The sequence below is a fragment of the Bombus fervidus genome, unplaced genomic scaffold, assembly GCF_041682495.2.
Source record: "Bombus fervidus isolate BK054 unplaced genomic scaffold, iyBomFerv1 scaffold0029, whole genome shotgun sequence".
Classification (NCBI taxonomy): Eukaryota; Metazoa; Arthropoda; class Insecta; order Hymenoptera; family Apidae; genus Bombus; species Bombus fervidus.
Genome location: NW_027212592.1, coordinates 145001 through 152500, shown reverse-complemented (window position 1 = coordinate 152500; position 7500 = coordinate 145001).

The window sequence follows — 7500 nt, the reverse complement described above, 5'->3', positions numbered from 1 at the left end:
ATTTGGTCATTACGTCCAGGACAGCGACCCGCGGCGCAGCAGTGTAGAGAAAGAGTCGATACGAGAACGAAGGAACAGTCGAGAAATAGTAAAAAAGTTCACTAAGACTCGAGGAGCGGTGACTGAATTCTCAACCGAGGCCGTAGAATAGCCACGCGCTCGACGCTGTTCCGTCCGGACCGTCCGACTCGACGTGTCTCTTATAGATACCAAAGCGCCGGCCGGACGGTCGGCGCCGGCCGGGCCAGCGGCCGGGCGCTTACCATGTAAAACCTCCGTTAGAGCGTACCGTCGGACTTAGTCTCTGAAACGCTCGACCACTTTTTTCGAATAAACTACCCTTAGAAAACATCCTATCGTCGAGATATTTTAACGCACCGCTTATTTTAATATTTTAAACGAGTTTTTATCGAAAAATTTAATTTTTTTTTTTTTTTCAAAATCGCATCAGTAAACCACCTCTTTTAACGAATACGGACAAAAACCACGTTCTTAATCGATTAGAACACGTTGAAACAACGAGAAATATGCAAAAAAATATATACCTTGCAACGTTAATTAACGAAAAAATTAAACAAATATCGCAGTCGTGTCAGTTCGACGGACACTAATTTTTTAAAAAATTCGAAAAAAACGTTTAATCCAGTTGTATTTAATAGAGATATAACCGTTTCTGCAAAAATATTTATACCTTATAACGCTTTTTAACGAAATAACTCGAAATAAGCTTTTCGGACTTTTCCGCCGGCCGAAATTTTTCTAAGTCCCAACGTACCGTCGGACTTAGTCTCTGAAACGCTCGACCACTTTGTTCCAATAAAGTACCCTTATAAAACGTCCTATCGTCGAGATATTTTAACGCACCGCTTATTTTAATATTTTAAACGAGTTTTTATCGAAAAATTTAATTTTTTTTTTTTTTTCAAAATCGCATCAGTAAACCACCTCTTTTAACGAATACGGACAAAAACCACGTTCTTAATCGATTAGAACACGTTGAAACAACGAGAAATATGCAAAAAAATATATACCTTGCAACGTTAATTAACGAAAAAATTAAACAAATATCGCAGTCGTGTCAGTTCGACGGACACTAATTTTTTAAAAAATTCGAAAAAAACGTTTAATCCAGTTGTATTTAATAGAGATATAACCGTTTCTGCAAAAATATTTATACCTTATAACGCTTTTTAACGAAATAACTCGAAATAAGCTTTTCGGACTTTTCCGCCGGCCGAAATTTTTCTAAGTCCCAACGTACCGTCGGACTTAGTCTCTGAAACGCTCGACCACTTTGTTCCAATAAAGTACCCTTATAAAACGTCCTATCGTCGAGATATTTTAACGCACCGCTTATTTTAATATTTTAAACGAGTTTTTATCGAAAAATTTAATTTTTTTTTTTTTTTCAAAATCGCATCAGTAAACCACCTCTTTTAACGAATACGGACAAAAACCACGTTCTTAATCGATTAGAACACGTTGAAACAACGAGAAATATGCAAAAAAATATATACCTTGCAACGTTAATTAACGAAATAATTAAACAAATATCGCAGTCGTGTCAGTTCGTCGAACACAAATTTTTTAAAAAATTCGAAAAAACGTTTAATCCAGTTGTATTTAATAGAGATATAACCGTTTCCGCAAAAATATTTATACCTTATAACGCTTTTTAACGAAATAACTCGAAATAAGTATTTCGGACTTTTCCGCCGGCCGAAATTTTTCTAAGTCCCAACGTACCGGTCCAGAATGAGACAAAGTTCCAAAGGCCCGGTCGTATCCGTCCGTTTTTTTTTAACCTTCCACGGACGAAATAAACGTTTAATCCCGACGTAAAATAAAATAATATAGCGATTTATATAAAAATATTCATACCTCATAACGCTTTTTAACGAAATAACTCGAAAAAACTTTTCGGTCGAAAATTTTTCTAAGTCCCAACGTACCGGTCGAGAATGCGACTAAGTTCCAACGTCCCGGGCGCGATCGTACTTTTTTTATATAACATTTCAGCGACGAAATAAACCCTTAATCCCGATGTAAAAGGTCCTTTTAAAGCGATTTATGCACAAATATTGCCACCTTATAACGCTTTTAAGCGAAATAATTCAAAAAAACCTTTCGAATAAAAAATTTTTTTTTAACGTTTTCGGGACGAAATAAACGTTTAATCCCGACGTAAAACTTAATAACATTCCCATTTATATAAAAATATTCGTACCTTATAACACTTTTAAGCGAAATAACTCGAAAAAACTTTTCGGTCGAAAATTTTTCTAAGTCCCTACGTACCGGTGGAGAGTATGACAAAGTCCGACGGGCCGAGTCGCGTCGGTCCACTATTTTTTTTTAACGTTTTCGGGACCAAATAAACGTTTAATCCCGACGTAAAATATAATAATATAGCGATTTATATAAAAATATTCGTACCTTATAACGCTTTTTAACGAAATAACTCGAAAAAACTTTTCGGTCGAAAATTTTTCTAAGTCCCAACGTACCCGTCCAGAATGAGACTAAGTTCCAACGTCCCGGACGCGATCATACTTTTTTTATATAACTTTTCAGCGACGAAATAAACCCTTAATCCCGATGTAAAACGTCATTTTAAAGCGATTTATGCAAGAATATTCGTACCTTATAACACTTTTAAGCGAAATAACTCGAAAAAACCTTTCGAATAAAAAATTTTTTTTTAACGTTTTCGGGACGAAATAAACGTTTAATCCCGACGTAAAACTTAATAACATTCCCATTTATATAAAAATATTCGTACCTTATAACGCTTTTAAGCGAAATAACTCGAAAAAACTTTTCGGTCGAAAATTTTTCTAAGTCCCTACGTACCGGTGGAGAGTATGACCAAGTCCGACGGGCCGAGTCGCGTCGGTCCACTATTTTTTTTTAACGTTTTCGGGACCAAATAAACGTTTAATCCCGACGTAAAATATAATAATATAGCGATTTATATAAAAATATTCATACCTCATAACGCTTTTTAACGAAATAACTCGAAAAAACTTTTCGGTCGAAAATTTTTCTAAGTCCCTACGTACCGCTCGAGAATGAGACTAAGTTCCAACGTCTCGGGCGCGATCGTAAATTTTTTACGGCACCTTTCGGGGACGAAATAAACCCTTAATCCCGATGTAAAACGTCATTTTAAAGCGATTTATGCAAGAATATTCGTACCTTATAACGCTTTTTAACGAAATAACTCGAAAAAACCTTTCGAATAAAAAATTTTTTTTTAACGTTTTCGGGACGAAATAAACGTTTAATCCCGACGTAAAACTTAATAACATTCCCATTTATATAAAAATATTCGTACCTTATAACGCTTTTAAGCGAAATAACTCGAAAAAACTTTTCGGTCGAAAATTTTTCTAAGTCCCTACGTACCGGTGGAGAGTATGACCAAGTCCGACGGGCCGAGTCGCGTCGGTCCACTATTTTTTTTTAACGTTTTCGGGACCAAATAAACGTTTAATCCCGACGTAAAATATAATAATATAGCGATTTATATAAAAATATTCATACCTCATAACGCTTTTTAACGAAATAACTCGAAAAAACTTTTCGGTCGAAAATTTTTCTAAGTCCCTACGTACCGCTCGAGAATGAGACTAAGTTCCAACGTCTCGGGCGCGATCGTAAATTTTTTACGGCACCTTTCGGGGACGAAATAAACCCTTAATCCCGATGTAAAACGTCATTTTAAAGCGATTTATGCAAGAATATTCGTACCTTATAACGCTTTTTAACGAAATAACTCGAAAAAACCTTTCGAATAAAAAATTTTTTTTTAACGTTTTCGGGACGAAATAAACGTTTAATCCCGACGTAAAACTTAATAACATTCCCATTTATATAAAAATATTCGTACCTTATAACGCTTTTAAGCGAAATAACTCGAAAAAACTTTTCGGTCGAAAATTTTTCTAAGTCCCTACGTACCGGTGGAGAGTATGACAAAGTCCGACGGGCCGAGTCGCGTCGGTCCACTATTTTTTTTTAACGTTTTCAGGACCAAATAAACGTTTAATCCCGACGTAAAACTTAATAACATTCCCATTTATATAAAAATATTCGTACCTCATAACGCTTTTTAACGAAATAACTCGAAAAAACTTTTCGGTCGAAAATTTTTCTAAGTCCCTACGTACCGGTCGAGAATGAGACTAAGTTCCAACGTCCCGGGCGCGATCGTAAATTTTTTACGGCACCTTTCGGGGACGAAATAAACCCTTAATCCCGATGCAAAACGTCATTCTAAAGCGATTTATGCAAGAATATTCGTACCTTATAACGCTTTTAAGCGAAAAAATTCGAAAAAACGGTTCGATTAAAAATTTTTTTTTAAAGTTCTCGGGACGAAATAAACGCTTAATCCCGACGTAGAAATACGTAATATTGCTATTTATGTAAAAATATATACGCATCATAACGCTTTTAAGCGAGATAACTCGAAATAACTTTTCGGTCCGGAATTTTTCTAAGTCCCTACGTCCCGGCCGGGGGATCGACGAAGTGCCAACCGCCCGGTCATGTCGGTCCGGAGGGGGCAATTTTTTAAAAAAATAAAACGAAATCGTTACATTCGACTAGAATTCGTCGAACCATAACGATTTCTATAAAAATATTCATACCTTATAACGCTTTTAAGCGAAATAACTCGAAATAACTTTTTGGACCGGAATTTTTCTAAGTCCCTACGTACCGCTCGAGAATGAGACTAAGTTCCAACGTCCCGGGCGCGATCGTACTTTTTTTATATAACATTTCAGCGACGAAATAAACCCTTAATCCCGATGTAAAAGGTCATTTTAAAGCGATTTATGCAAGAATATTCGCACCTTATAACGCTTTTAAGCGAAAAAATTCGAAAAAACGGTTCGATTAAAAATTTTTTTTTAACGTTCTCGGGACGAAATAAACGCTTAATCCCGACGTAGAAATACATAATATTCCCATTTATATAAAAATATTCATACCTCGTAACGCTTTTTAGCGAAATAACTCGAAATAACTTTTTGGACCGGAATTTTTCTAAGTCCCTACGTACCGGCCGGGGGATCGACGAAGTGCCAACCGCCCGGTCATGTCGGTCCGGAGGGGGCAATTTTTTAAAAAAATAAAACGAAATCGTTACATTCGACTAGAATTCGTCGAACCATAACGATTTCTATAAAAATATTCATACCTTATAACGCTTTTAAGCGAAATAACTCGAAATAACTTTTTGGACCGGAATTTTTCTAAGTCCCTACGTACCGCTCGAGAATGAGACTAAGTTCCAACGTCCCGGGCGCGATCGTACTTTTTTTATATAACATTTCAGCGACGAAATAAACCCTTAATCCCGATGTAAAAGGTCATTTTAAAGCGATTTATGCAAGAATATTCGCACCTTATAACGCTTTTAAGCGAAAAAATTCGAAAAAACGGTTCGATTAAAAATTTTTTTTTAACGTTCTCGGGACGAAATAAACGCTTAATCCCGACGTAGAAATACATAATATTCCCATTTATATAAAAATATTCATACCTCGTAACGCTTTTTAGCGAAATAACTCGAAATAACTTTTTGGACCGGAATTTTTCTAAGTCCCTACGTACCGGCCGGGGGATCGACGAAGTGCCAACCGCCCGGTCATGTCGGTCCGGAAGGGGCAATTTTTTAAAAAAATAAAACGAAATCGTTACGTTCGACTAGAATTCGTCGAACCATAACGATTTCTATAAAAATATTCACACCTTACAACGCTTTTAAGCGAGATAACTCGAAATAACTTTTCGGTCGAAAATTTTTCTAAGTCCCAACGTACCGCTCGAGAATGAGACTAAGTTCCAACGTCTCGGGCGCGATCGTAAATTTTTTACGGCACCTTTCGGGGACGAAATAAACCCTTAATCCCGATGTAAAACGTCATTTTAAAGCGATTTATGCACAAATATTAGCACCTTGTAACGCTTTTAAGCGAAAAAATTCGAAAAAACGGTTCGATTTAAAAATTTTTTTTAAAGTTCTCGGGACGAAATAAACGCTTAATCCCGACGTAGGAATACATGATATTCCCATTTATGTAAAAATATATACGCATCACAACGCTTTTAAGCGAAATAACTCGAAATAACCGTTCGGTACGAAAATTTTTCAAAGTCAGACGGGCTCTCGAGCGTTGCTCGCTCGCTGCGCTCGCTCGAAAAAAAAACTAGCCCAACCCAAAACCAATCCCTTTTTCGCGTTCGTTCCTCGATTTCTCTTAAAATCGGAGAAACTGGCGGGATCGGTTTTGGGTTGGGCTAGTATAAGTTCGAGCGAGCGCAGCGAGCGAGCAACGATCGCGACCGTTACTTCGTACGTCCACGGTATATTTTCGTTACGTTAATTTTTCGTTACTTTCGTCTCGTTTCTTGGATCGATCGAGAGCGGTTTGGTCGATGGTGAAAGAAGGAAAAAACGAGAAAACGAAAAGTAAAAGAGGAGCGAGCGCGCGTCTCGCCGTACGAATATCGTCGTCGTTCGTACGTACGTACGTACCTTAAGAATATCGTACGTACCCCGGCGCTGACCCGCGATGCGGGGGGTTGGGGGGGGGCGCCCGGGCACGCCCTCGAGACGATATCTCTATTGGATTTAAAGAAAAAAAAAATCGCTACGTACGACCATCGTTCGCATCGACGGCCGTACGTAGCGAAATTGTGTTTGGAATTAAATTGTCGATTCCAGCGGAGTATTGGTTTTTGCTTGAAAACGACAAAGTCCAGCGGCGTATTGCTTTTTTTTTCGTGCCAACGACAAAGTCCAGCGGCGTATTGCTTTTGAATCGCACTCGACGAAAATTGATTTAAAGGAAAAAAAATCGCTACGTACGACCATCTAAGGCCGTACGCAGCGAAATTCCTTTTTCAAGCGCACGCGACAAAGTCCAGCGGCGTATTGCTTTTGCGGGCATACTTAAAAAATTCAAAGTCCAGCGGCGTATTGCTTTTGCCGGCATATAAAAATTCAAAGTCCAGCGGCGTATTGCTTTGGCCGGCATATAAAAAAATTCAAAGTCCAGCGGCGTATTGCTTTTTCAAGCATACTTAAAAAATTCAAAGTCCAGCGGCGTATTGCTTTTGCCGGCATATAAAAATTCAAAGTCCAGCGGCGTATTGCTTTCGCTGGCATATAAAAATTCAAAGTCCAGCGGCGTATTGCTTTTGCCGGCATATAAAAAATTCAAAGTCCAGCGGCGTATTGCTTTTGCCGGCATATAAAAATTCAAAGTCCAGCGGCGTATTGCTTTTGCTGGCATATAGAAATTCAAAGTCCAGCGGCGTATTGCTTTTTCAAGCATATAAAAATTCAAAGTCCAGCGGCGTATTGCTTTTTCAAGCATATAAAAATTCAAAGTCCAGCGGCGTATTGCTTTCGCTGGCATATAAAAATTCAAAGTCCAGCGGCGTATTGCTTTTGCCGGCATATAAAAAAATTCAAAGTCCAGC